This window comes from Acomys minous, assembly GCF_964271855.1.
Source record: "Acomys minous genome assembly, chromosome: 16".
Taxonomy (NCBI): domain Eukaryota; kingdom Metazoa; phylum Chordata; class Mammalia; order Rodentia; family Muridae; genus Acomys; species Acomys minous.
The window spans coordinates 15,843,091-15,870,136 of NC_140498.1; the positions used below are offsets into that span (position 1 = coordinate 15,843,091).

The 27,046-nt window shown below is 44.4% G+C and overlaps 2 long non-coding RNA genes across 2 annotated transcripts in view; one reads left to right on the forward strand and one right to left on the reverse strand.

Annotated features, from left to right (window-relative positions):
* Nucleotides 1-23,494, reverse strand: part of LOC311585707 — a 38,966-nt gene extending 15,472 nt beyond the window's left edge. Inside the window, exons 1-2 of the long non-coding RNA XR_014775313.1 lie at nt 23,427-23,494; nt 1,519-1,701 (exon numbers count right to left, since the gene is read on the reverse strand). This is a non-coding gene — a long non-coding RNA (uncharacterized lncRNA). The remainder of the gene's footprint in view (nt 1-1,518; nt 1,702-23,426) is intronic.
* LOC311585706 lies at nt 355-1,672 on the forward strand. Its single transcript, XR_014775312.1, has 3 exons — nt 355-423; nt 1,153-1,200; nt 1,543-1,672. It is a non-coding gene; the product is annotated as an uncharacterized lncRNA (long non-coding RNA).
* Nucleotides 23,495-27,046: the final 3,552 nt, after the last annotated feature.

Genomic DNA, 27,046 nt, shown 5'->3' on the forward strand with positions numbered 1-27,046 from the left:
TTATTGGACATCAGTAATTTCGCATCAAACACTGACTCGCACTTGGTTTTCCTCAGACTAGTGGATCAAATACGCCAAGAACCATCCCTGCCAATCCCACAAGCCACGAGAGGCAAAGCTGTGCACCCTCCACAGAGACCTAAACGAAAATGGCTGCAACCTCTCCGCCTCATTCCAGAGCCCCTGAGTGAAGGACAGTTTCCTGGACCCAGTGTCTCACTGCACCAGCAACAGAAGACTCTGTGACCAACAGAAATAGGAACCGATACTCTGCAGTGGCCCTTGGGTTCTGGTGGGACATACTTGGCCAGTGACACCTGGGAGCTCCTTCCTTTGGAGGACTTAGGGGCAAGTTCCAAGGCCTAGCAGGAAGTTGGCACACCTATTGGGCACTGGAGAACGTGGAGAAGCAAGATCTACTAGGTATCATGCACAAGGCACAAGCTCTGAGTGTCACAGGTCTCCTAGAAGGAGAAACGGCAGCTGCCGGGCAATATCTGACCCAGATTTATTTGCTTGAGCATATGCGGCTCCCCCCAGGGCCCTCTGAAACAGCTTCATGGCTTTTGCGGGAGTCGAGGCCACTGTATTGGCAGACACAGATGACAGGCAGTGTGTGATGAGAACACGGGGATCTCCTAGCATGGCATTTTTCATGGCTTAAATGGGCATGACTCAAGACTAGCAGGAGATCCAGACAAAGTCACAGTGCAGCCAGGGGGGGCGGGGCTGAGGAAGCAGCAAAGGAGGCGTGTGGTTATCATCTAGCACGTCCTGTTCTCCTGTCCCTGTGCGGACACTATGAACCCACTCAATGTACTCTGGCAGTGTCCCTGTTGGGGAAAATTCACTGAGCCCTGTGACTGCAGAAGCAGGCCACATATATGTGGCCTGAGGACCTGGACATCAGACATAACTGTCACTTTTATTTTCCATCCTTTTAATACATCTTTGGAGGGAAGTGGGTAAGATCACAAGGCAGGAAGAAGCTGCCTTCATGCCCCACCAGGGCTGAATCCTGGTCCTCTGTGTGGGCATCCTCAGGGCACAGGGGAGGTGGCCCTCGTGGTTACACGTGTATAGGTGTGTGGTGGGTGTGGGTTGATTTGGGTCCTTTGGTGCTTCTGCCTGACCTCTGCATATTTCTGATAGACCAGGAAGGAAGAGACACGCTCTGCAGAGAAAACGCCTAGAATGCAGGTAATAAAAAGGCTGGCAATGATGTTTTCCCATAAACAGCCACCAGCAAGCCTCACCGCCACAGCCATAAAACACCCACGCCTGCCATAACCCGAATCCGGCTCTGCACGACTCTCCCAGCCCGCACCGCCTAAGCAAGCTCTGCACCGCTCTGCAGCAGAGTGCGTCACAGGCTCCCCTGGAAACAGGGTGATCCAACCACCCAGACCCAATGAGTCCCTTACCCCACCACCACCACCTCCCCCCCCCACCCAGGGTGGGTCCCACCTACAGAGATTGGACTGGAGGGACGGGCATAAAACTGAAACAATCAGTCACCTTTATGGGTTTCCCGGACAACAGCATGGAGACAGACAAGAATAATGGAATCCCCGACCATCCATCTCTCTCAAGTGCGGCAGCCTCTCTCGCGACCAGGGCCTCCTCTTTGCGTGCCTTCTCCCAGCAGAGGCTCTGCATTCCGATGCTCTGGCAGCCCCTGCCTCAGTCAGCCACGGCAGCCTAGAAGCATGCAGAATATCGGGCTTACTTAACACACCTGTGATAGGTGGTGCAGAGCTGAGGACACCACATGCACTGAATTGTTCAGTCCTCATCAGAGACTGATGGCGGCAGTGTTATTGACAAGACACCTGCTTTGCCAGGCAGAAAATCAAGACCTGGGTGTCACAACTAGATCATAAGACTGTCATCTAAGCATGTAGCCTGTGGCCACCACCAATGCTTTTAAGCGTTCTAGCCACGGTTTATATTCTAACAAGGCCAAGAGCCACATTAGTAAAGGTCCTACAATGAGCTTCCCTTTTTTAAAAAATTAATTATTTGAGAATTTCATACTTGCATACAATGTATTATAAGTATATTTCTTTCCCCACTACTCCCCCAGCCTCTCCCAGATCCACCCCCTACCTCCCCATCTGCTCCAAAGTTTCTTTGTTTTTACATTTTATTTGTGTGAATGTTTTCTCTGAATGCCTGTCTGTGCACCACATGTATGCGCTGCCTGCAGAGGCAAGAAGAAGGCATCCGTTTCCCTAGGTATGAAGTTATAGACACTTGTGAGCTGCCATGTGGGTACTAGGAATCAAACCTGTGTCCTCTGGGAAAGCAGCCAGTGCTCTTAACATTTGAAATGTCTCTTCTAAGTCCCCCACTTTTTTTTTTTTTTTTTTTTTAGTCTACCAAATCCAATTTGTGCCGCCCATATGCTCAAGGGTAAGAGGCTATCTTAGTCAGTGTTCGATTGGTACGGAGAGGCAACAAGACCAAGGCAACTCTTATAAGAGAAAGCATTTGATTGGGAAGATGCTTGCAGTTTCAGTTTAGTCGGTTATCACCATGGTGAGAGCATGGCATCACGCAGGCAGACATGGTCCTGGAGCAGTAGCTGAGAGCTACATCCTGCTTCTGAGAGAAATGGGCTAGTATGGGCTTTTGAAATTTCAAAGCTCGCCCCCCCCCCCAGTGACACTCCCTCCAACAAGGCCACGCCTTCTCTGACAAGCCACACCTCCTAATCCTTCCCAAATAGTGACTCTCTGATGATTAAGTATTCGAATATATAAGCCTATGGGGGACATTCTTATTTAAACCCCTACAGGAGCCATCCATGGAAGTGTGGTGAACCTATTAGTCACTAACTACTAAAGAAATCTGACCTCCTCCCCTGTTCCCCCATTTCTTCTCCAGAAGCTAGGTGTGGAGGCTTGTAAGGGCCCCACACTCCTACTCCATATTGGAATGCCAACTGGCTTGATCCTGTGCAGAGCATGTAAAAGCAGCCACAGCTGCCATATCTTTGTGTGTGCAGTGTCCCCTCATGTCCACAGACAGTTTCACTCCTGCTCTCTCTGACTCTCTGGCTCTTACCTTTCTTTCTCAATGGCCTCTAAGCCTTATGGGTAGAGGATGTGCTCTAGATGGTCCATTTGTAACTGAACACTCCACAGATGCTCACCCTATGCACTCTGACCAGTATGAGCTTTTGTACTAACCCTCGTCCACTGCACAAAGAAATGTCTCTGATAAGTTCTAAGAACTTCCCAGAGAGTAAAACTTTTAAACACAGCAATATATTGCCCTGAAAGTTTTTGCTCTGCCCTCAAATGGCCTGCTTCCATAACCACAGCCGCTGGATTCACCATTTCTTTCATAAGCCAATCTTAAGCCAATCTTGTGTATCTTCCTATGGTGGTCACTGGCTGAGACGCAGTCTTCCTCAGGCAAACACTTCTGCCCTTTGCTGAGAGCGCTAAGAATTTCATGGACTACTTGACACAATGCTTGTATTTCTTCTTGTGCTATCCTCAGATTGGCCCTTTGATGTGGAGAGAGCAGCGGGTGGGCAACTCTCACAAATTTGGGCAGGACTGCCTCATCGGGGTAAAGCCTGGTCAGGCAAGAAGCCCATGGGCAGCACAGAAAGGTGAGGACCTAGATTTTGATAATTCTTTCTTGCCACTCTTCTGTACGTATCCAGGTTATATCTGAGGAGCTTACCTAAGAATGAACAGACTTCCCACAGACCAATCACTGTAAAGCAACCAACTGTGCACCCCTTGGCAACAGCTAATGAAACCCTTCCTTGTCCTGCCTGTCCCACTTGGCCAATCAGACACCAGCATGATGTAGTTGTCCTAGGCTGTGTCCCCAGCCTGTTCTCCGCAGAGAGGAAGCAAGGCTGCTTGTCTCTCTACCAGAACGCCACTGTGTGATAACCTCTGAGGAAAGAAAAAGAACCACACTGCCTCCATTATAAAGATGTGAACAGCTGCCTCACCTTTCAGTAACACTCCCCACTGGGAGCAGAGACAGCAAAGAGGAAATTGAAGGAAAGAAGCTGATGGAGAGAGCAGCCAGCTGCTCCAAGACAGGGCACCAGGACGTCAGCCACACACTGCGAGTCCCTCTGACTTCTGTGCGCCTGTCTGACACTATACAAATGCCTTCAAGGCTCTCCGTGTAACCCCAGCCGAGTCTTCCAGATTTTTTACTTTGTTTGTGTGGGGGTGGAGGGGTACATGAGTATATGTCATGTGTGTATGTGTGTGTGTTTGTGTGTGTGTGTTTGTGTGTGTGTGTGTGTATATGGGTCCACATGCATGTATATGAAGACCCAAAGATGACACTGACTGTCCTCCTCAAGTGCTCTCCACTTTATTTACTGAGCCAAGATCTTTTGCTGAAACAAGCCAGAATTGACCAATTAGGCTCTCATCTAGTTGGGCGGCTTGCTCCAGGGATCGGCTGCCTCAGCTGCACTGGGGTTATAGGTGGCTGCCATGTCTGCTTATCTTTCATGTTGGTTCTAGGGAGCTGAATTCCAACTTTCACGTTTACGTAACAAGCCTTTCCCCCAGTTTCTGCTCCAGTTTTCTTTGCCATGCTTCTAGTGTGTTCTCTAGGTTCTGATACCCAGGAGACACCTCCTCCCTACGTATATGCTAAGACTAGAGTTTTCACACCCAGACATAAACGCCCATACAGCAAAGCAATGGAACAACGTCAGCAAGGTGGAAGGAAAACATTATGCCAGGCTTATTTCTAATGGTAACACATTGCATATGAAACAGCTCGACCCTCAGAAGCAGAAAAGTGGCTTTGATGCTAGAGGTCACAATGTGTCTCTGGGGTCAAAGAGTAGCCCAACAGTAGCCAAGATAAAACCTTTATTCTTTTTTTTTTAACCTTTACTCTGATTTCTGCCCACATAGCTTTATTCTCTCTCCTGGGTATACTGTTTCCCCATGTCCACTGCCCACTGCCCACCAGAAACCTACCCATCTGGAACATGAAAAAGCAATACAGTGCAAGAAACAAAAAATCTAGAGTGGCAGGTCTCAAAACTAACAGTGGTGCAGTAGGGGACATGGTGTAAAACTCAGAAAGCCCGGTGTGGTGAACACACGGGTCTAATGGTGTTGTCACAGGAACATGATGAAGAGATGAATGGTCCCCGCCATGCTGAGCGGAGGCGGGCAGGCTGCAGGGGACAACGTGAAAGGGCAGTGGGCCCCACTCCATCACTGACAAACTGAGTGACTCCGAGCTCATCACTCTGAATCTCGATCGCTCTGAGCCTCTTCTTCTCCTTCCGATCTAAGAAGATGGCTATGCCTGTGACATGCTTTCCGCACGTCATAGAGACCTAAGTTCTATTCTCAGCACCAACACACAAAAGCTGGGCAGTGCTGGGAAGACACAATGGGAGGATCCCTGGTGCTTGATGGGCAGCCAGGATAGCGAATCAGTAGGCTCCAGATTCAGTGGGAGCGTCTGCCCAAAAAAAAAAAAAAAAAAGTGGAGAATGGTTGAGAAAGATGCTCAGTGTCAACCTCTGGCCTTGACATTCACATACACATACATGTACACACACACATGTACACATGTACACATACATATACACACAACTTAAAAAGACAGAAATCATAGTGTCTCTCTGCCTGCCCTTGTAAGAGTCAAGTTCACGATTCAAAGTATAAGAACAGGCTTTTGAAACTCTGGGGGAAGGCACACTTCTCCTGAGGGTACAAAACTATTACTGCTGAAATATTTCGTGGTTATTAAAAATTTTCAATCAGAAAAAGCCTACTCATTCCAGTATAAATAAAAATGGATTTTTAAAATTGCATATCTACAGTCCCTTTCCAGGACTTAGAGAAATAAATTAAACAAACACACAAAAGAGGAATGTTTGCCTATTTGACCAAGAAATTCTACTGGTAAGAAATTATCCTGAGGAAAAAGCGTACACATGCTTTCATTACTTAGCTACAATGATGCTTCTTCCAGTATTTTTCATAAAAAAAATTAAACATAAACCTACTGAAAACACCGTAGACTCCACCTAGGGAGACTTTACTTCACGAATCCACAGTATTTCCCAAAGCTAAACATCATGAAAACATTACAAAGTCTAAAATCATACTGTGCATGGAATAAAATATATTGCATGTGCTTGAAATAAAGAAAAACAGTATGACAAAATAGTGCGACCTATCTTGTATAATTCTATGTGTATAAATTGCACAGAAAAAAATGTTTTAAATAAATCAATTCAATAGTTAGTAGTTAGCGTCCTAAGAAGGTCATATGGGGTTTTGACTTTCTTTAATTTGCTTACTGGTATTTTAATGATTTTTTTTCTACAGCAATCAAATTTAACTCTGCAGTGTGAAGGAGATACGCAATGAGATAATTACATCATCTTCAGAATAATAACTGTCAGGGGCTGGAGAGATAGCTTGGTTTTTAGAATGCTGGCTACTCTTTCAGAGAGTTTAGAGTTCAGTTCCCAGCACCCATGTGGTATCTTAGAACCTGTAACTCCAGATCTAAGGATCTGACTGCTTTTTTGTGGTCTCTCTGGGCACCTTCACACTCACGGTGCCCATAAACACATACAAATACACATAAAAATATTTTAACAACTAAAACCTGGCACTGGGAGACGGCTCCACAGTTAAGAGCACCTACTGCTCTTGCAGAGCACATGGCTTGGGTTCAGTTCCCAGCACCCACATGGCAGCTCATAGCCACCTGTAAGCTCGGTTTCAGGGGATTTCACTCCCTATTCTGGCCTCTGTGAGCACTTGATTCACATGGTACGTTTAAATTCATACAGGTATATGCACACATGCTGAAAAAATAAATATTGAGGCTGGAGAAATGGCTCAAATGGCTTGGTTAAGAACATTTGCTGCTCTTCCAGAGGACCTGGGTTCGGGTCCCAGCACCTACATTCAGCCCTTACCACAGCAGATGGCTCAGAACTGCCTGTGATTCCAACTCCAGGGGATCCAATGCAGTCTTCTGGTCTCCATAGGCATGCCAAAAAGTAACACACACACACACACACACACACACACACACACACACACACACACACATAAAACTAATAAAATTTAACAAAACATAAATAAATCATATTGATAACCGTCCCCCAGGTCAGTTATCCCTGAGTCCCTCACCTACCAGGTGGGCAGTACACATGTCACCAAAGCACTGCTTCCCTCAGCATATCTCCTAGAACACATTACTTAGATGCCAGTATGGCTTCCTGTAGATCTGCCCTGTCTTCCTTGACATATACCCTGTGAACATGAATTGCACCCAGCTGAGGCCCTTTCCCAGAGCAAATGCTCAGACACGTTACTGAGCCAACCCCTCACACAAATAACTCAGAAACTGCTTCCTGAATGGAATCACGTGATACAGATTCCTGTACAGTCAAGGGCACAGACGTCTTTAACTAAACTGACCTCTATCATCAGCCCAAAATTTCATACCAGAAATCATTGCTTACCGAATGTACCTTATAACCCACACACGTAGACATTACTAAAACAACACATAGCTGAAGATATAGCTCACGTCATAGACCTGCCTAGTGTACAGGAAGCACCCCAGAGAACTGGCTGGGAGGAGTGCACACCCCTAACCCCAGCACTCTGGAGGCACAGGCAAGGGAATCAAGAAGTTCGAGGTAATCCATTACTACCCAGTGAGTTCAAAGTCAGTTTGGGCTACAGGAGACCCTCCCTATCTCAGGGTGAAAGTGCCATTTTCACACACTGCTTTCAGAAGACGCTGAGGCAAGGTAGTCACCCTCATGCTCTGAGTTGGTGGGAAAGATCATCTCAAACCTCCCTTTATTACCCTAAATGAACTCCTCCTGATGAGAACGATACATGCCCCCCAGTTCACCCCGAAAGATGGAACATCAGTTACCACTCCCCATAAAGAAAGGAAGCTTTGGCTCCAGAAGGCTGGGCCATTGCTACGTCCATCTGTATGAGAGTGTTTCTCCCGAAGTCACTGCTATCTTTCTCAGCTGACCCCTCCCAGCCTGTTCTCCACACTGTTCCCCCTTAAGGCTCTTCTAGAATCCTCCACACTATTAATGAAGACATCTAAGATAGTTCCCACACAATGATCCTGTGCCCTACTCTGTCTCTGTCTCTTCCTCTCTGCCTCTCTGTCTCTCGGCCTGTCTCTCTGCCTCTCTGTCTCACACACACAGAGAGAGAGAGAAAGAGAGAGTGAGAGAAAGAGACAGAGACAGAGAGAGAGACAGAGAGAGAGAGAGAGAGAGAGAGAGAGAGAGAGAGAGAGAGAGAGACTCTTTTGCAGAAGCCACACACCCTCCTTTGTGTCTCTAGAGTCAGATGTCTCTTCTATTTCAATCCTCCTGAACCTCTCCTTCCTCTGACCAAACCCTAATTGCACAACAGAAGAGCGTGAAGGATCCATCAACTCTCCAGATAAAAGTTATTACCTCCAAGATCCCCTCCCAGCTCCTACAATCTACCATAGGCCCGCAGTAGTCTCTCTGGCATCTGTCTCTCCCTCTGTGGCTTGCCAGTCTACAGTTTCTCTGGTCTGCAGCATGTCTCTTCCAGATTTCAAGCAGATGCTCCCTGCCCCCAAAAGCATTTATCTGATGAATTAAAGGCTAGACGATTGGTGGGATAATTAAGTTACCAAAACACATAGGTGCGAACATGCTGAAGGTGGGAAATGGAATAGACAAGCCGACTTGGGGTCAAAAGGCTGTTCTGGCAACTACAGTGTTTTGGCTCAAGAACTGAAAGCAGAGTAGCAAGAGAAAGATGTGAGCCTGGAAAGCTCCAAGAGCCCCTATCAGAAAAGCTGGATGGGTATCTTGACATATCCCTTTGGTTGGTCACTGTGTGTGCTGGGAAGGGAGAGTGGGCACACTCTGGGGTGGCAAACTAAACCCTTCCACCTGCTTCTGGAACTGTCCCAGCAAGGTTGGCATCTGCACTTCTGGACACAAAGACATTGGCAGGCCGCCCCTCAGAGGTTCCTTCAGGCCTGGCATGCTGCACTGCAGCTTCTGCATAGGACCCTCAGAGCCAAGAGAGTCCCCTCTGACATCTGCCACACTAGGATCTTCACCCTGAAATGGGACCAACACCACAGTGGCTCCTTGTTCTTGCTGTCTGTCCTCTCAGGAACAACACAATCTGCATTTGGCACATGGAGCCTAGGATGCTGGAATCCAGCCCAAGAAAGCCAATCCCATCACTCCAGAACAGGGAAGCCATGAGGGACAGAGCCCGCCTTGCCACTTGATGCTGAGGAAAGGGATTAAGGAAATACCTTTCTCCACTCTCAAGAATGGTCCAATCAGTGTGGGGAGCTCCATCAGTTTGCAGATGGACTCAGAGCCAAGAATCTGAGGCCATTTAGTCAACAAGACCTAATCATAGACACAGACTGCAAAGAGAAAGACTTCCACTCAAGATGTCTCCATGGGGCCTTCTACACCCAGGCAGAATGATTTGCAGCAACCAATGGAGACTTTCTAGAAACAGTAGACCATAAGTCAAAGCCAAAGGAAGAAGAAGGCCATGGGGCACCATAAAGAAGAGGAGGCCATGTTTGAGAGGCACTCAGGGCCAGGAGCCTCAGAAGGAGACAGGTCCCATCACTAGCCTTCTACGCAGCACCATCGTCCATGGAGTCAGCGTGCTAGGGAGCAATCTCAGAATGTTGTGAGATGGTAGATACTTGTCCCTGTCTCATACTGTTGCATTGATAAGACATTCAGCTGAGGGGGAGGACAAGGTTTATCTGGCTTATTGTGATGATGCTGCACAAGAGACGAAAGATAATTATTACTGGTGTTTATCCAGGAGTGGGTCTGATGTATTCAGAAAAGCTTCCGTCTCCCTTGTTCTAAGCTAAGAGAGTCTGTTCTAAAATGCGTACCTGAGCAAGTGCCATCCTCTTTATATAGTAAACAGCACAGCAAGCATGCTAACAGCAAGGAATGAGGAAGTTTGTCTCAGTCTTTTACAGGAGTCTCATAAAGGAGAAGATTGGGTCTTTTTTTTTTTCCTTCTGGCCTTACTGACTTGAAACAGCACACAAAACCACAAACATATTACTTCTCTATCCCCACATGGTTTTTCTAACATATTTGGGGGAAGAATTTTGCTTTCAGCCCCTGACTGTTCCTAGCGCGTGGTTGTAGGTCATCTCACACACATACATCCATACATTGTTCTGCATGGGGGCCGAGGATGGGTCACAAAGGAAAAATAAGAAACGTGGTAGATTGGGATTTGTTACAATGTTTCTTTTAAAATCCAGTTCATTCTGAATGGGTGAAATATACAGTACGTGAACAGAGTTAGAACATAGTTATAAATGGCCTCAAGGCACATGAATCTGGTTAAAAACTTTTAAACAACATTTCTTTTTGAAAAAAAAATTCCATGGCTTTTACTTCCAGGTCATAGTTCACTGTGGAGGGGGAAGTTAGAGCAGAACTCAGGGAGGAACTAGAACCAGAAACCATGGAAGAATGCTCCTGTCTGGCTTACAAGTGCTCATCCAACACCATCTGCCCAGGGAATGGTGTCACCCACAGTGGAATGGACCATCCTACAGCACTTAGCAGTCAAGGCACCCCCACACAGACATGCCCACAGGCCAATTTGATCTGCAAAAGCCCTCTGATGAAACTCCCTTCTCAGGTGACTCTAGATTGTATCAAGTTGACAGTTAAAGCTAACTAGAACATTTCTAATATCCGTGCAAAATAATTAACATCTACAGACATACTAATGAGCTCTGAAGTGAGACAGTGGCCCCTAGCTTGTGCAAGCAACTAGTTCCATCCTCATGTGTCCTCTTAGTAGAGCCCACGGTTAATCATGCTGTCTGAGTCTCCTGTGAACTGCTATGATCTCACCTGTTGAATTAATTAAATAAAAATACTTACCACACATTCATTTTTGTGTGAGAATCGTTCGCTCTGTTGTTGTCAGTGGTCTTTTTAACAGACCGCCAACGATGGAAGGTGGGCGAGGTCTAGGTGTGGGTTAGTAGAAGATAAACCTCAGCTGTGTCAAGACTGCAAATGAGGCTTGCTACCGTGAGAGTTCCATCACACCTGGCTTCCGCGTGACTAGAAATGGAGCCTGAGGTACTCCGTGCACTAGGCAAGCTTTCTTCCAACTGAGCAGCATCCACGGCCCTCAAATGCCTCTTTTCATTAAGCCTCATTAAGTACTTAGTTACCTACATCTAAAATCAACTGCAGCCTCCATAAAAAGCTTCAGCAAAAACAACATTTTTGGGGGGACCGATGAGATGCCTCGGTGGGTACAGATGCTTACTGCCAAGCCTGATGACCTGGATTTGGATCATGTGGACCCACATCGTAGAAGATAAGAACTGACTCCTGGGAAATGCCTCCTGGTCTCCTCATGCAAGTATGTGCACTGATGCATGAACACACACACACACACATACACACACACACACACACACACACACACACATACACACACAGGGGGGAGGGAGTGAGGAAGGGGGTTAAAAGCAACTTTAAGTTAGACAATGATCAGACATGGGAGCACATACCTATAACCCTAGAACTAAGGACACCGAAACAAGAGCACAGGGACAAAGGCAGCAGGTGCTGCAGAGCAATGGATGCCTTGCTTTAAACACAAATCAACAGGGAAAACAAACAGAAGTGACCTGCACCTCCCAGCATCCCCAGGACCTTCATGTTTTAGCATATTCTTCCTTGAAGCCAGGATGATGTTGGCTTGGTTATTTTTGCTCTGGTGCTTCACTACAAGTTCAGAGTCCATCTCCAAGAAGTGTTCTGCGGCAGATCTTTCTCTGAGCACCAGCAGCAGCTTTTTAATTAATACTGCATGGAAGATGTGGACCAGGATCAGATACCTGGAGATGCAGCCTCAATTCCAACTCCCCTTTCTGGGCTCACTGTGCCTAGTTTGCAATAATTGCCCCCAAAGACAGGATTAATTAAAGAAAATGAATTTGACTTTTTGTACATGTCTGTTGCTATCAGAGGGAAGGCATTGCTTAGAACTTCCAAGGACAGACACTCCAGCAAGCTCTCTGGCCCCAAGGAAGGCTAGAGCACAGTGCAGACCTCAGCTCTTTCCCTGGAAGTAAAATATTCACAAGGTTCCCAAGGAACCTAAGGAATATCACTAGGGGTCACTTTAGTTTATGATCATGAGGGATGGCTATAAAGGTGGCAATGTCTATGTATTATCAAGAACTCTGCAAATATTAAAAACCCAGGAGCTAAGTCCTGGGATGTAGCTCAATGGTAAAGCACTTGGCTAATATGCACAAGGCTCTGGGGTCAACTTACATATCATAAAACAGAAAAGTAAGAAGCTGGTGGTGTAGGTCAGTGGGTAGAGTGCTTGCCTAGGTGTGCAGGGCCTTGGATTGATCCCAGCACCACATACACCAGGTGTGATGGCTTACTCAGGCAGGAGGGTCAGAAGTTCGAGGTCATCCTTGGGGTTACATGCTGATTTTGAGGCCTGCTAGAGACTTTGTCTCAAAACAAATAAATAATGATCCAAGACAGGCGTAGTGGTACATGCCTTTAATCACAGCAGTCAGAAGGCTGAGGCAGGAGGGTGGTAGACTTGAGTCTATCTTGGGCTATATATTAAATCCCTATTTCCACACAAAACAAAAACAAAGAGAAAAAATTTAAAAAAAAAAAAAAAGGATGAACTGGGAGAATTTGAATGAGTTACAGAACTGTTGGTGGTCCTAAAATAGGAAGGAATAAAGAGACACAACACCACATACGCATACTCTAAACTGAGTACAAAACAAAGACTCCCTCCCCCACACACACACACACACAAAGGAGAATGAATAGGGAGACAGAAAGTCAAACAACTGATAACTGGTATCTTCCCTCTACCCCTAAACCTCATGCACTTGAAGCCGGTTCCCTAAATTATGAGGTATGGGGTCTGGAGAGATGGCTCAGAAGTTAAGAGCATTCGATGGATGCTCTTTCAGAGGCCCTGGGTTTGATTCCCAGCACCCAGTTCATGCCCATCTGTAACTCCAGTTCCAGGGGATCTGGCACTACCTTCTGGCCACTGCAGGTACTGCATGCATGTGGTACACTTACGCATATAAAATAAATATGCTTTTTTAGAAAATTACAAGGCATGTACATTTCAGGACATAAGTAGAATACAGCTCCTGTGTCTCTGGTGCACACCCATGCGTAGGAGTATGTGAGTACATGCAACTCATGTGTGCATTCAGAGGCCAGAAGATGACATCAGGCGTCCTGTGCTACCAATCTCTGTCTTATTGCCTTGAGACGGTCTCTCACTAAAATTTGAGCGAGTCTGGAAGTTATCAAGCCCCAGGGAACCCTCCTGTCTTCATCTCTGATAGGACTGAAGTTACAGGTCCAGCTTTTTACATGGGGGTAGGGACTCGAACTCATGACCTCATGGTTATAGAGCAAGCAATCATTCACTATAGGCAACTCCTCATCCTGCTCCTAGATTTCCCTTAAATCTCATGCAACAATACAGCAGGAAGAAACATTGAAGGAGACAGCAATGTGTGGAAGAAAGGTCAGCATCCTGCGGTAAGACGGACTAAGAATCACATCCCTGCTCCACCCTCCGTTCTCCGGGACCTCCAATGAGCAGTGACCCAGCAGCTGGCACAGTCTGTAGCCTGCGCATGAATGTGGACCAAGCAACATAAAAGTGCTTCATCTACAGCTGTTCCCCTTATCACCTCAGCACCTGGGGAGGTGCTGCGACTGGGTCATTTTTGTGTCTCCCACCTCACACTCACAGGGCCAGGAGAGGTGAAGGGACATGGACACAGCGACTTTGTTCTTGCCTTGTCTCTTCCAATCTCATTTTCCCGTTTGGAAATGGCTGAAATCATCACTATGATATTTTTAAAAACCCAAGTTACTGTCCTATGCCCAAAGTAATAAATGTTTTATAGTTTCAATTAAACTAAATGTGGGAGGGCTGGATCCCTCTTCTCTGGCTGATGAGTCACCCAGACCCATTACCCAACTATCCATTAATTATAAGGAGGTTGCACACTGCCCAACATCTCCCAGAGACTGCAACGAGATGACATGGCAATGCTATGTGCATGCGCACACGCACACGCACACACACAACCACACACAATCTGAAGATGTCCTCTGCAGACCCCAGGACTGCAGGGACATTTAAGCCAAAGCCAGGGCTCTCAGTTCCATGGATACTTGAGCCATCTTGTGACCAGCTTGCTGACCACCTATTGTGTGGCCTGCCCATCAGGATCATCACCATCCTACAGAAAAAGATGGATCCTGTCCTCAGAGGAGTTAGGACATGCAGCTCTTAAGCTGCCAGGGTGGAATTTCAGACCAATCTCCAAACACTATAGTTTGACTCTTAAGGGTTTTTTAGTCTCTGTTCTAATCAGTACTTCAAATGAGCGAGGGATAGATCACTGCAACTCGGCTATATTCTCTCTGACCATTGGTTTAAGAGATAAAATTATAGAAAAAAGCAACTGACATGATGTAAAGGTTATTGGTGCTAAAACAAAACAAAACAAAGCAAAAACCGTAAGCCACTGAGTGATTAGTAGGTGTCCGATAGTTACTTAGAAGACAGAACTTTGCGTTTCTAAAATTTTGGGAAGACTGCTTTAACCTGCTTACTTATGAAGAGAAAGGAAATTTTGGTTGAAGGTGGGAAATCACTACACCCACAGGTGGTGGGACTGCCTTGTAGCCTGCCTCCACTTTTGCTTTCTGCCTTGTAGCCTGCCTCCACTTTTGCTTTCCCAGTGTTTTTTCAAACCCTGTTCCACAAAGGGATATGGATCTGCAGGGACCTAAGCTAGCAATAAAACAAAGAAATAAAAAAAAACGATAACACAAATGAATAAGTCTAAAATATGACTTCCTCGAAACCAACAATAATGTGTGTAGGTTTCTAAAACTGAATGTGATGGTGCACGCCTTTAATCTCAGTACTTGAGAGGCAGAAGGAGGTGGATCACTGTGAGTTCAAGGCCAGGACAGCAAAGGCAACACAGATAAACCCTGTCTTGAAAAATAAAAAACAAAACAAAACAACAACAACAACAACAACAAAATATAAAATATAGGTATGCAAACTTTCAAAACTACAATTAAAAGTACAATGAAAAGCTTAAAATGAATGAAATGTTAATGGAGATATTTAATGTATTACATTCTTAAAAGTAGGAAAATCAAAAAAAATAAAAATAAAAAATAAAAAAATTAAAAATTAAAAAAAATTTTAAAAAGATAAAAAAAATAAAAGTAGGTAAATCTAAGTGAAATATCTAAATATATTTGTATATGTAAATATCAAACTGATATAATAGAGAACTGTAAAGCTTAAGTTATCTTCTAGTCAGATATTAAGGAAATTAGGATGATAATTGTCCTCTCTCCTTTACCTTCTGCAGAAAGCCTAACTGCTACACAAAATCTCAAACTTCTAGGGAAGACATCATAATTCCCACACAAATTATTCAAAAGCAAGACCGTTTACCAGTCAGCTTTGATTACGTAAGTTATACAAATTTTGTTGAAGGCTAAGGAAGAACATTTCAAGTTAGGAACAACTGCATACATATTCACTCAAGCATACACATGAGGATCCTAGGGAAAATGTTTGTGTTTAACGTGATTTCCAACACTTATTACATTCAAGTATTGCTGAAGAGGGAAGCACGGCTTAGCATCAGAAACAACATCAGTGTTGATTCCCTGCAATCATAAGAGAAAGGGAGAAAAGTCACTAATCTCATTAAAGAATACATTTCCTAAAACTTCAACATCTAATTATAAAAATCTCTCTCAGAAAGCTGGGGGTTGTGAGATTTTTAACTTGTCCTATAAACCCTACAGTATTCTATTAGTGAAAACCCCCTGGGTACACGTCCTTCAGATGCTCCCCTTCTCCAGTCATGAATAAGCTAATTCTTTTCCCCACCTCTACTGCCATTCAGAACTATCTGAATACTCCGCCCAATGCAATAAGGCAAGAAAAGTAAAAGCAAAATATAAATAATATTTATTAATATTGTTATCAGGTTGTGTTAGTTTTCTGTTACTGTGATAAAATACTTCTTACAAAAGCAACTTAGAAAAGAAGAGATTTATCTGGACACAGTGGCTCAAGCATATAATCCCAGCACTTAGGGAGGCAGAGGCAGGCAGATCTCTGTGAGTTTGATACCAGCCTGGTCTACAAAGTGAGTCCAGGACAGCCAAGGCTACACAGAGAAACCGTGTTTCAAAACAAATACGACTTCTAAGATGGCTGCAGCCAGGGCTTACTGTATCTGAGTGGCAGATGTTTGTCTTTCCAGGATGGGAGGGAACATCATGGGATTTGGGGATGCACAGTTTCAGCCTCCCACCCCCACCCCACACCTTCTGCAGGGTCCAAGAGTTCTTCATGGTCCTAGGCTCATAAAGCCTGGCACTTTCTGCCTACAAGAGCCTGGGTCCCCACTTTCAGGGGCACTCTGCTCCAGCAACCTGACCTCTGATTCCTCCCATTTCCCCAATGATAGCACCTGGATGCCAGGGACAGCATCCCAACCTCCAATCCATGGTTCTACTAGTTCCCCTGAGGATACCATCTGGACAATAGGAGTATACAGGGTGCCAATTCTAAGATAGTAGAAGCCAGCCAAACCTGAGTGCTGGGAGCACAATATCGGCTCAAAAAGCAAGCTGCTCTGCAGCTGACTCAGAAACACCAGTGCAAGTTCATGTTCCTCCAGACTTCCCCCAGAATCTTTAAGATGATTTCAGACTCCAGAGACATGCAGCTCCAGCCTTCTGTTCAGTTCTACTAGCGGTCTTGAGGAGAGCAGCTGGTCCTCACTGGATCACAAAGGCCAGAGAAACCCAGCAGGTTCTGGCAGCAGTCAGTGCCATGGACAACCAGATGGCTAAATGCCAATATAAGAAGATAATTAACAAAAACCAGGGCGGTATGGTGCCACCAGAACCCCCAACAAACACTGGAAATTCTAATGCTAGAAGTTCTAGCTAGAGCAATAAGACAACTCAAGGAGATCAAGGGGGTACAAATCAGAAAGGAAGAAGTTAAAGTATTGCTATTCACAGATGATATGATAGTGTAAATATATGACCCCCAAAATTCTACCAGAGAACTCCTACAACTGATAAACACCTTCAATAAAATGGCTGGATACAAGTCTAATTCTAAAAAAATCATAGCCCTCCTGTATACAAATGACAAATGGTCTGAGGAAAAAACTAGGGAAACCACACCCTTCACAATAACGACAAATAATATAAAGTATCTTGGCATAATTCTAAGAAAGCAAGTCGAAAACCTGTATGACAAGAACTTCAAATCTCTGAAAAAAAAAGAAATTGAAGGAGATATCAGAAGGGAAAGATCTCTGATGCTCATGGATCGGTAGAATTAACACAGTAAAAATGACCATCTTACCAAACGCAATCTAGAAATTCAGTGCAATCTCCATCAGAATACCAACACAATAGGCTAAAACAATCCTACGCAATAATGGAACCTCTGGAGGTATCTCCATCCCTGATTTCAAGCTACACTACACAGCAATAGTAATAACATAGTACTGACATAGAGATAGACTGATTGATCAATGGAATCAAATTGAAGTCTCAGAGATAAATCCACACACCTATGGACACTTGATTTTTGACAAAGGAGCCAAAACCATACAATGAAAAAAAGGCAGCCACTTCAACAAACAGTGTTGATCTAACTGGATGTCTACATGCAGCAAAATGCAAATACATCCATATTTATCACCCTGCACAAAACTCAAGCCCAAGTATATCAAAGACCTCAACATAAAACCAGATACACTCAATCTATTAGAAGATAAAGTAGGCAAAATCTTGAACTCATTGGCACAGAAGACAACTTTCTGAACAGAACACCAACAGCTCAAGTACTAAGATCAACAATTAATAAATAGGACTTAATGAAACTGAAAAGTTTCTGTAAGGCAAAAGACACTATCAACAGAACAAAAGGGCAGTCTACAGATTGGGAACGGATTTCACCAATCCTACATCCAACAAAGAACTAATATACAAAAATACATAAAGACTCAAAAAATTAAATACCAGAAAACAAAATAACCCAATTAAAATTGGGGCACAGAGCTAAGCAGAGAATTCTCAACAGAAGAATCTTGAATGGCCAAGAAGCACTTAAAGAAATGCTCAGTCCTTAATCTCCAAGGAAATACAAATCAAAATGACTCTGAGATTCCATCTTACAACTGTCAGAAGGTTAAGATTAAAAAAAAAAAACAAACTCAAGTGACAGCACATACTGGCAAGGATGTGGAGAAAAGGAACACTCCTCCATTGCTGGTAGGAGTGAAAGCTTGTATAACTACTTTGGAAGTTAATCTGGTACTTTCTCAGAAAACTAGGAATGGTTCTTTTTTAATTTATACTCTATTCATTTATTCATATTACATCTCAATTGTTATCCCATCCCTTGTATCCTCCCATTCCTCCCTCCCTCCCACTTTCCCCTTACTCCCCTCCTCTGTGACTGTGACTGAGGGGGACCTCCTCCCCCGTATATGCTCATATGGTATCAAGTCTCTTCTTGGTAGCCTGCTATCCTTCCTAGTTCTAACTCAAGACCCAGCTATGTTACTCTAGGTCATACACCCAAAAGATGATCTACCATCCAACAAAAACATTTGTTCAACTATGTTCATAGCAGCTTTATTTGTAATAGCCAGAATCTGGAAACAACCTAGATGTCCTTCACCTGAAGAATAGATAAAGGAACCATGGTATATTTACACAATGGAATAGTACTCAGCCATTAAAAACAAAGAAATCATAGAATTTGCAGGCAAATGGATGGAACTGGAAAAGATCATCCTGAGTGAGGTAATCCAGACCCAGAAAGACACACATGGTATATGTACTCACTTATAAGTGGATTTTAGCCATATAGTACGGGATAAACATACTACAATGCACAGACCCAAAGAAGATAAGTAACAAGGAGGGCACAAGGGAGGATACTTAAAGCTCACTCAAAAGGCAAAACAGAATAGACATACATAGTTGTTGAAGAAAAGGAACAAGGTAGGAGAAATAAGGATGGAGGTCAGACCTGGGGAGAGCAGGGTCAGGAGGACAGAAGGCCTGCAGAGAAAAGAGAAACTGTGGGTGAGGGCATCTCTGTGAAAAGCTGGAGACCTGGGTCAGAAAAGGCCTCTGGGAGGACATAAGGGGGACCCTAGCTGAGACTCCTAGTAGCAAGGGCTATGGAATACTTAAAAGGATACCCTCTAACTAGACAAGACTCCTAGCGGAGACAGAACACCAACCCACCCACAAAAACTTTGATCCAAAACTTACCCTGCCTACAAAACATAAGGGATAAAGATCGAACAGATAGAGCAGAGAAGAAGGGAATGTTCAAACAATGCCTGGCCCAACCCAAAACCTACCCCATAGAAGACAGTCAACTCCTAATATTACTAATGATACTGTGCTGTGCTTGCAGAAGTGAACCTAGCAGAGTTGTCCTCTGAAAGGCTCTACCCAGCAGCAGTTCAAAACAAATGCTGAGACTCATAGACAAATATTGGGTGAAGCATAGGACATGTAATGTAATGGAAAAGTAGAGGAAAGGATAAAAGGACCTAGAGATGACAAGAGATCTACAAGAAGAAAACAGATTCAACTAACTAGGGCCCAGAGGGGCTTGTGGAGTCTGAAGCACCAACCAAGGACCATGCATGGGCTGAACCTAGATCTTCTACATAGATGTAGCTGATTGGCAGCTCAGGCTTCATGTGGGTCCCGTAATAAGGGGAGCAGGGGCTGTGTCTGACATGGACTCTGTTGCCTGCTTTTTCATCACTTCCCCCTGATGGGACTGTCTTGTGAGGCCACAGGGAAATAAGATGACCTCAGTCCTGATATGACTTCTTAATGAGCTGGGGTGGGTGGTTGGGGGGCTGTCCTTTTCTGATGAATAGAGGAGGGTGGGGAAGGAAGGGTGGGACTAAGAAAAGAGAAGGGAGGGGGCCATGACCTAAATGTAAAGTGAATAAATTAATTAATAAAAAAAAAGAAATGCACCACACTGGTAAAGCTAGAATGTGAGATGACAAAGAGTGGCACGTCACATAAATGTAGTGCAACCAGGAGTGGCCACACTTATGCCTGACAAAGATGACTCCACGTAAATGTTGGCAAAAAAGAAAAAAGAAAATGCCCTGATATAGTAATAAAAGAAACAGTGAAAGGACACAACAGTTGTAAATATATATGCACAGAATGTTGTTGCTCCGATTTTAAAAATCACTACCTGACATAATAGGATAGAGTATGTCCAGACATAGAGAGAGAGAAAGAGAGAGAGAGAGAGAGAGAGAGAGAGAGAGAGAGAGAGAGAGAGAGAGAGAGAGGAAATAAGGAAAGAAAAGAAAAGAAAAGAAAAAATAAGTTTATTTAAGCTCACAGTTCCAGAGGGATAAAGTCCGTCATAGTGAGGAGGGCATGACAACAAGACTGTGAACAATCACTTTCATCTACACACAAGAAGCAGAGAGAAAATAGGAAGTACAGCCAGGCTATAAACCCTCACATCCCACCCCCAGTGGAATACTCCTACCACTAGGCTCTGCCTCTTACAGGTTTCTTAACCTCCCCAAACAGTGCCACCTGCTGGGGATGGAGTGTGCAAGCACATGTGCCTATAGGTGATGTTTCTCATTCAAATCACCACAGAGACACAATCATTGATGTCAGAAAGCCAGCAGAATCCTGAAACAAACTAATCCAAAAAGAAAATCAAATTCAGCATTTGTCAGGTTTAAGATAAACTTATAGAATAAAAAGCATGTGTCCCCATTAACAGCAAGAACACACACACACACACACACACACACACACACACACACACACAGATGAAAAGACAAAAAATGATGAAATGTCTACAAACTACAGAAGAAGAGAGTATAATGCCACTACTTTAAGACATAAAGGAACACTTGAGGAAATAAATTCATGCATCAATTAACCTACATTTATAATAATGTTGAATATTTTAAAGTCTTATTTTATTTACATATAAGTGCATGTGTATCTGTATATGGTTATAGGCACATGAAATGTGGTGCCTTCAGATGCCAGAAAAGAGCATCAGATCCCCTGCAGCTGGAGCTACAGACAGTTGTGAACCACCTACCACATCTGGGAATCCAGCTCAGGTTTTCTGAAAGTGTCCTTAACCACCAAGCCACCTCTCCAGCCTTGGTGATTTAAGACAGGCCCTCACTAAGTAGCTGAAGGAGGCCTTAAACTTGCCATCCCCCTGTCTCAGCTTCACAAGTGCTGGGATTACAGATATATACCACCATGCCCAGCTTTTCCCTTATTTTTAGTATAATTAAAATTAAATTTCCAAAAAGAACAACTTTATGAGGTATTTGATAAACAATATATTGTTCCAAATGAATCCTGATTTTCTAAGCACATGCACTGGTTCCTGCATCTTGTGGTTAAGAGGAGACTATCTAGCAAGCATATCAAAAACTAACATTACCAGGCATAGCCAGGTATGCTGGTACATGCCTGTAATGCTAACACTGGGAGAGGCTGAGGCAAGAAGATAGCAAGTTCAGGGCCTACCTGGGCTACATAGTGAGATGCTGTCTTAAAAACTGAGTTAAAGGGGGCTGGAGAGATGGCTCAGAGGTTCAGAACACTGACTGCTCATCCAGAGGTCCTGAGTTCAATTCCCAGCAACTGCATGGTGGCTCATAACCATCTATAATGTGATCTAATACCCTTTTCTGTCATGCAGGCAAGCGCTGTATACATAATAAGTAAATAAATCTTGAAAAAAAATTTTTTAACTGAGTTAAAAAGGAAGACTGGCAGCCAGGCATGGTAGCACACACCATTAGTCCCTGTGCCAGGAGGCAAAGGCAGGGAGATCTCTGTGAGTTCAAGGCCAGCCTGGTCTGAGGAGATAGTTCCAGGACAGTTATACAGAGAAACCCTGTCTTGAGAGAAAAAAAAAATAGACACCGGGAAAATGACCATGGAGCCTTGTGAGGCTGTCGTCAGTCCCTATAGATTCATGTCCAGCATTGCTGCAAGTATGTTTTCACTGAATCCCAGTACCTCAGACCAGGAAATGAGTCCCGGAGATTTACCTGTGATACAATAATAGAAAAACGGGCTCAAAGTCAGGACAACATGACCCTGCCCTGCTCAGTCCTTCCCAGTGCCCCTGCTGAAGCTCCTCTTTCTACATCTCTTCTTGTGGAAATGATCCTTATTCCTAATTCAAGTCACTCCGTAGATGCTTTCATCCCAGCAGCCCCTGCTTTCTCAGCAGTCATCTTTTCTAGACTCATTCCTGTCTCTGATGAAACACCCTGGCCAAAGCAGCTTAGGGGAGAATGTGTTTGATTTAGCTTACAACCTCAGTTTACGGTCCATCCTTAAAGGGAAACCAAGGCACCAGGAACTAACTAGTCGTCTCTCAGCTGCAGTCAAGAGCAGAGAGGATGAACGCATGCTTAGTACTCAGCTTGCTTTCTCCACTTTTACACAGTCCAGGACCCAAACCCAGGGAATGGTGCCACTCACAGTGGATGTGTAGTCCCATATCAATTAACATAATCAGAAGAGTCCCCCACAGACATTGCCACAGGCCAACACTGTGTAGACAATTCCTCATTGAGGATTTTTTTTCCCCAAGTGATTCTAGGATGTGTGAAGTTAACTATGAAAGCTAACCACCATACCATCCATGTACCTCATTCCTTCGGGTATTTCTGTTATGGGAGAATGCCATAATCACTAGGATGGCTAGTTTATGTCAATTTGACACAAGCTAGAATCATTTGGAAAGAGGGACTCTCAGTTGAGAATACGCTTCCACAAAATCAGACTGCAGGTGGGTATGTAGTACGGTTTCTTAATTAGTAGTTAATGGTGCCACCCTGGCCTGGTGATCCTGGGTTCTATAAGAAAGCAGGCTGAGAAAGTTGTTAGGAGCAAGCCAGCAAGCAGCATCCCTCCATGGCCCCTGTATCACCTCCTGCCTTCAGGCTCCTGCCCTTTTTGAGTTCCTATCCTGCTTTCTCTCAGCATTGAAGTGCAACCTGAGAACTGTATGCTGAAATGAAATCTTTCCTCCCCAAGTTGTTTATGGATGTGGTGTTTCAACACAGCAATAGAAATCCCAACCAAGACAGTCACTGTCATCTTCCCCAAGCCTGGCACAGAGCCCGCCAGCTAACTGAATTTTCAGTAAAGGCATTTGAATAAGTGAACAAATAATCAAAAGACAGGCACTTACCTGTCAACTTGCATCAAGAAAAGCAAGAAAGAGCAGCCAGAGTCCATTCATAACCTCCTCTGGCTGAGGCCACCAACGAACAGGAGGACAGGACACTAGAGGGAAAAATATTGACATCTGTGAGAATTTTCAAATGTACTCAGTAAGCCACCCATGAACAAGCTTGTGAAGAAAATAGAATCAACAAGTGTTCCCACAATATATGGCCCCTGCCCTCAAAAAGCATCTTGTATGGCTAGACACTCTGTGAAGAGAAAGAGCTACAGAGGAGCAACTTAAAACTCAGTATCCTCACCTGCACTGTGTGCGCCTTCCCTCAAAATGTTCTGTGATTGTGACAGAGAACACAACAGGAGGGGAATTGACACATCCATATAGTATCGGGGACAGGCACAATTGCAAAGTTGTACTTTATGTTGCAAACTCCTCCTAGCCTGGGGTCCTGTACTCACTCCTAATCCCCCTATTGCAATGAAAGTTTTGGTTTCTTTATTTAGTTATGTTATGTACATATATTTTTGTTTTAATCCCAAGTGTGGGGTTTTAATTTAGGCTTTAGTTTGTTGAGAGCCGATAATTGCCTTGTGCAGGGCTTGGTCTTTGCCAGCTGGTAATGGCCTTCCTCAAGTGGCATGGAGAGAGCTGTGGTCTGGGACTCAGAGATAAATAAGAGAGCCCTGAGAGAGAAAGTGAGGCATGTGGCATGTGGTATATAGCAGTTTGGAGAGGCCAGACACAGTATGGCACACGGAGAGAAATGTTTCAATGCGGCAGCTTGAAGGAGACTGCTTGCTGCTTTTGCTGTTGAAGGAGATTGGTGTTGCCCCCCAAAATAATCCATTGACCCTAAACAGCTGGGATAAGTAAAGGAGTCTGTGCCACCTCTCCCCAGTAACCTTCTTCCTCATACCGAGGGTTAAGGGGTTGGTGGATGTAAAGACTTCAATACACCAAATAAAATAGAGCTTAAAAACTAACATCAACACCTTATAGTGGCTTTTGTCAATCATGGGTTTTTGAGGATGGGTCAGAAGCCAAAAAGCATGAGAGCAGGAAAATAAAAGGAAAGAGAGAGAGAGAGAGACAGAGACAAAGAGAGAGAGAGAGAGACAGAGACAGAGAGACAGAGACAGAGAGACAGAGACAGAGAGACAGAGACAGAGACAGAGAGAGAAGCAGGATGCAGGACTCTGTGTGACACACAGGGAAAAAGCATCCTGTGCTCACTGGGGTCTTTCTTGCCCCAGGAACTCTCTGAAATGAGCTACACAGGGTTTCTTTCGAGCAAGTCAGTACATGATGTTATATTCAAGAAGTAGGTTCCCACTGGCAGAACAAAAGAGGGAGCTTGCTTGTGTAAAGCCCCCTTCCTCTGATGATGGGCCTGTCTGCATGCTGAACTGAACAGACACTGGGAAGGAGACTTGCCTCCCCTGTGTTGGCAGTGCTTGCCTACCAAAGGGGACAGAGCTACTTATGAAGTGAAGACATGCCAGGAGGACACACAAAATGTCAAAATTTGAAAAAAACTCAGGCAAGTGAAATACAGCCCCTTCCTGTGGACCATACACCTAGGGAACCAAGCTATGGGCACTCCAACAGGTCTGTGCTAAAGACTCTGGGGAGAACAAAGGCCCCAGGATCAAGGAGTCAGAGATGCTCTAAAGGTATAGTGGACCCTGGCTGCAGCCACTGACACAACCAGCTATGGGGTCACAAAATAGTGACTTCCAAAGGAAAAGAAATTACCACTCTGTCCTGTTTTTACAGAGATACCTGCAAGGACTAGGTCTCTCTCTCTCTCTCTCTCTCTCTCTCTCTCTCTCTCTCTCTCCCTCCCTCCCTCTCTCTCTCTCTCTCTCCTCTCTGTCTCTCTCTCCCTCTCCCTCTCCCTCTCCCTCTCCCTCTCCCTCTCCCTCTCCCTCTCCCTCTCCCTCTCTCTCTCTCACATACACACACACACATACACACACACACACACACACACACACACAAAAGTGTGTCTCTGTCTCTGTCTGCTCTCTCTGGTCTATCTCTGTGTGTGTGTTTCTCTCTGTGTGTATATTTTTTTCAATTCATTAATAAACGTGTGAGGCTTCCTCCTGGGTGTGTTAGTATCCTATCCTACTCTCAAGAGAGAGATCATTTCAGAGAGACAAAAGTCTAAGAGAAGAATAAGACCAAGTGATGAGGCATGCATGCCTAAAAATGGAAGGGTCTCCCCTGCTCATAGATCAGAAGGTTCAGGTCTATGAAAATCCTACCATCCTACCAAAACAACCACAGATTCCGTGTAATTTCAATTAAAAAAAAAGGCTCAGTGGCATTCTTCACATAAACTGAAAAGACCATCTTGAAGTTCATATGAAGCACAAAAGACACAGGTGAGCCAAAGCATACCTGAGTAAAGAGTGTTTCAGGAAGTATGGCCACGCCTAAGTTTAACCTACACTACAAAACCATGGTAATGAAAACAGCATGTCACAGCTACAATATATCAATGGAACAAAATATATTAATTTTATGGGATTTCATTAATTATTTATTTCTGAATAGGACACTGATTACTGAGAAATAAGGTCAACAATTGACAAATTTGGTTTCATACAATTAAAGAGCTTCTGTAAAGCCAAGGAAATTGTCAGTTGAATAAACATATAGCCCACATGATAGAAGAATACGTTTTCCAGCTACACATCTGAAAAAGAATTAGTGTCTAGAATATTAAGAACTCAAAAAAACTAAACATCAAGAAAACAAACAACCCAATTTTTAAAAATGGACTATGGGGCGGGGGGAGCCGTCTAGAAAGATGGCTCAGCAATTAAGAGCCCCTGCCACTCTTGCAGAGGACCCGGGTTTGATTCCCAGCATCCACATTGCACCTCCCAATCATCTGTAACTCCAGTCCCAGGGGCTCCGACACCCTTTTCTGACCTCTACAGGCGCCAAGCATTCAGGCACTGCAGATACTACATGCAGGCAAAAAAGGAAGCATTCATTACACTTATTCTGTTTTTTTTTTTAAAATACAATAAGGAGTAGAATGATAAGAAAGAAGAGGAGAAGGAAGAGAAGAGGAGGAGTTGTGATGGCTGGAGAAGACTGGCGGGCAATTGGCGGCGGATACGATTATTATATATAAGAAATTATCAAATAATAAGTAAGCAATGTTTTTAAATATATTTTATTACTTTATTCATATTACATCTCAATTATTATCCCATCCCTTGTATCCTCCCATTCCTCCCTCCCTCCCATTTTCCTCCTTACTCCCCTACCCTATGACTGTGACTGAGTGGGACCTCTTCCCCCTGTATATGCTCATAGGGGTAAGCAACATTTTAAAAGGAAAGAAAGAAATGACGTCTCAGAACTAGGGATTAGTACATAGATAAACCATTATTTTGAGGCCAGCCTCATACACACACAGCCAGGGCCCTTTCTCAAGGAAGGGGGTAAGGGTGGGTGGGGGTAGTTGGAGAGATGGTTAAGAGCTTGCTGCACAGACATGAGGTCTTGAGTTCAACTCCCAGAACCCATGTAAAAGCCACCCATAGCAGTATATGTCTGTAATCCCAATACTGAGGAAAGAAAGCTCCCAGCCTTGATGAGCTTCA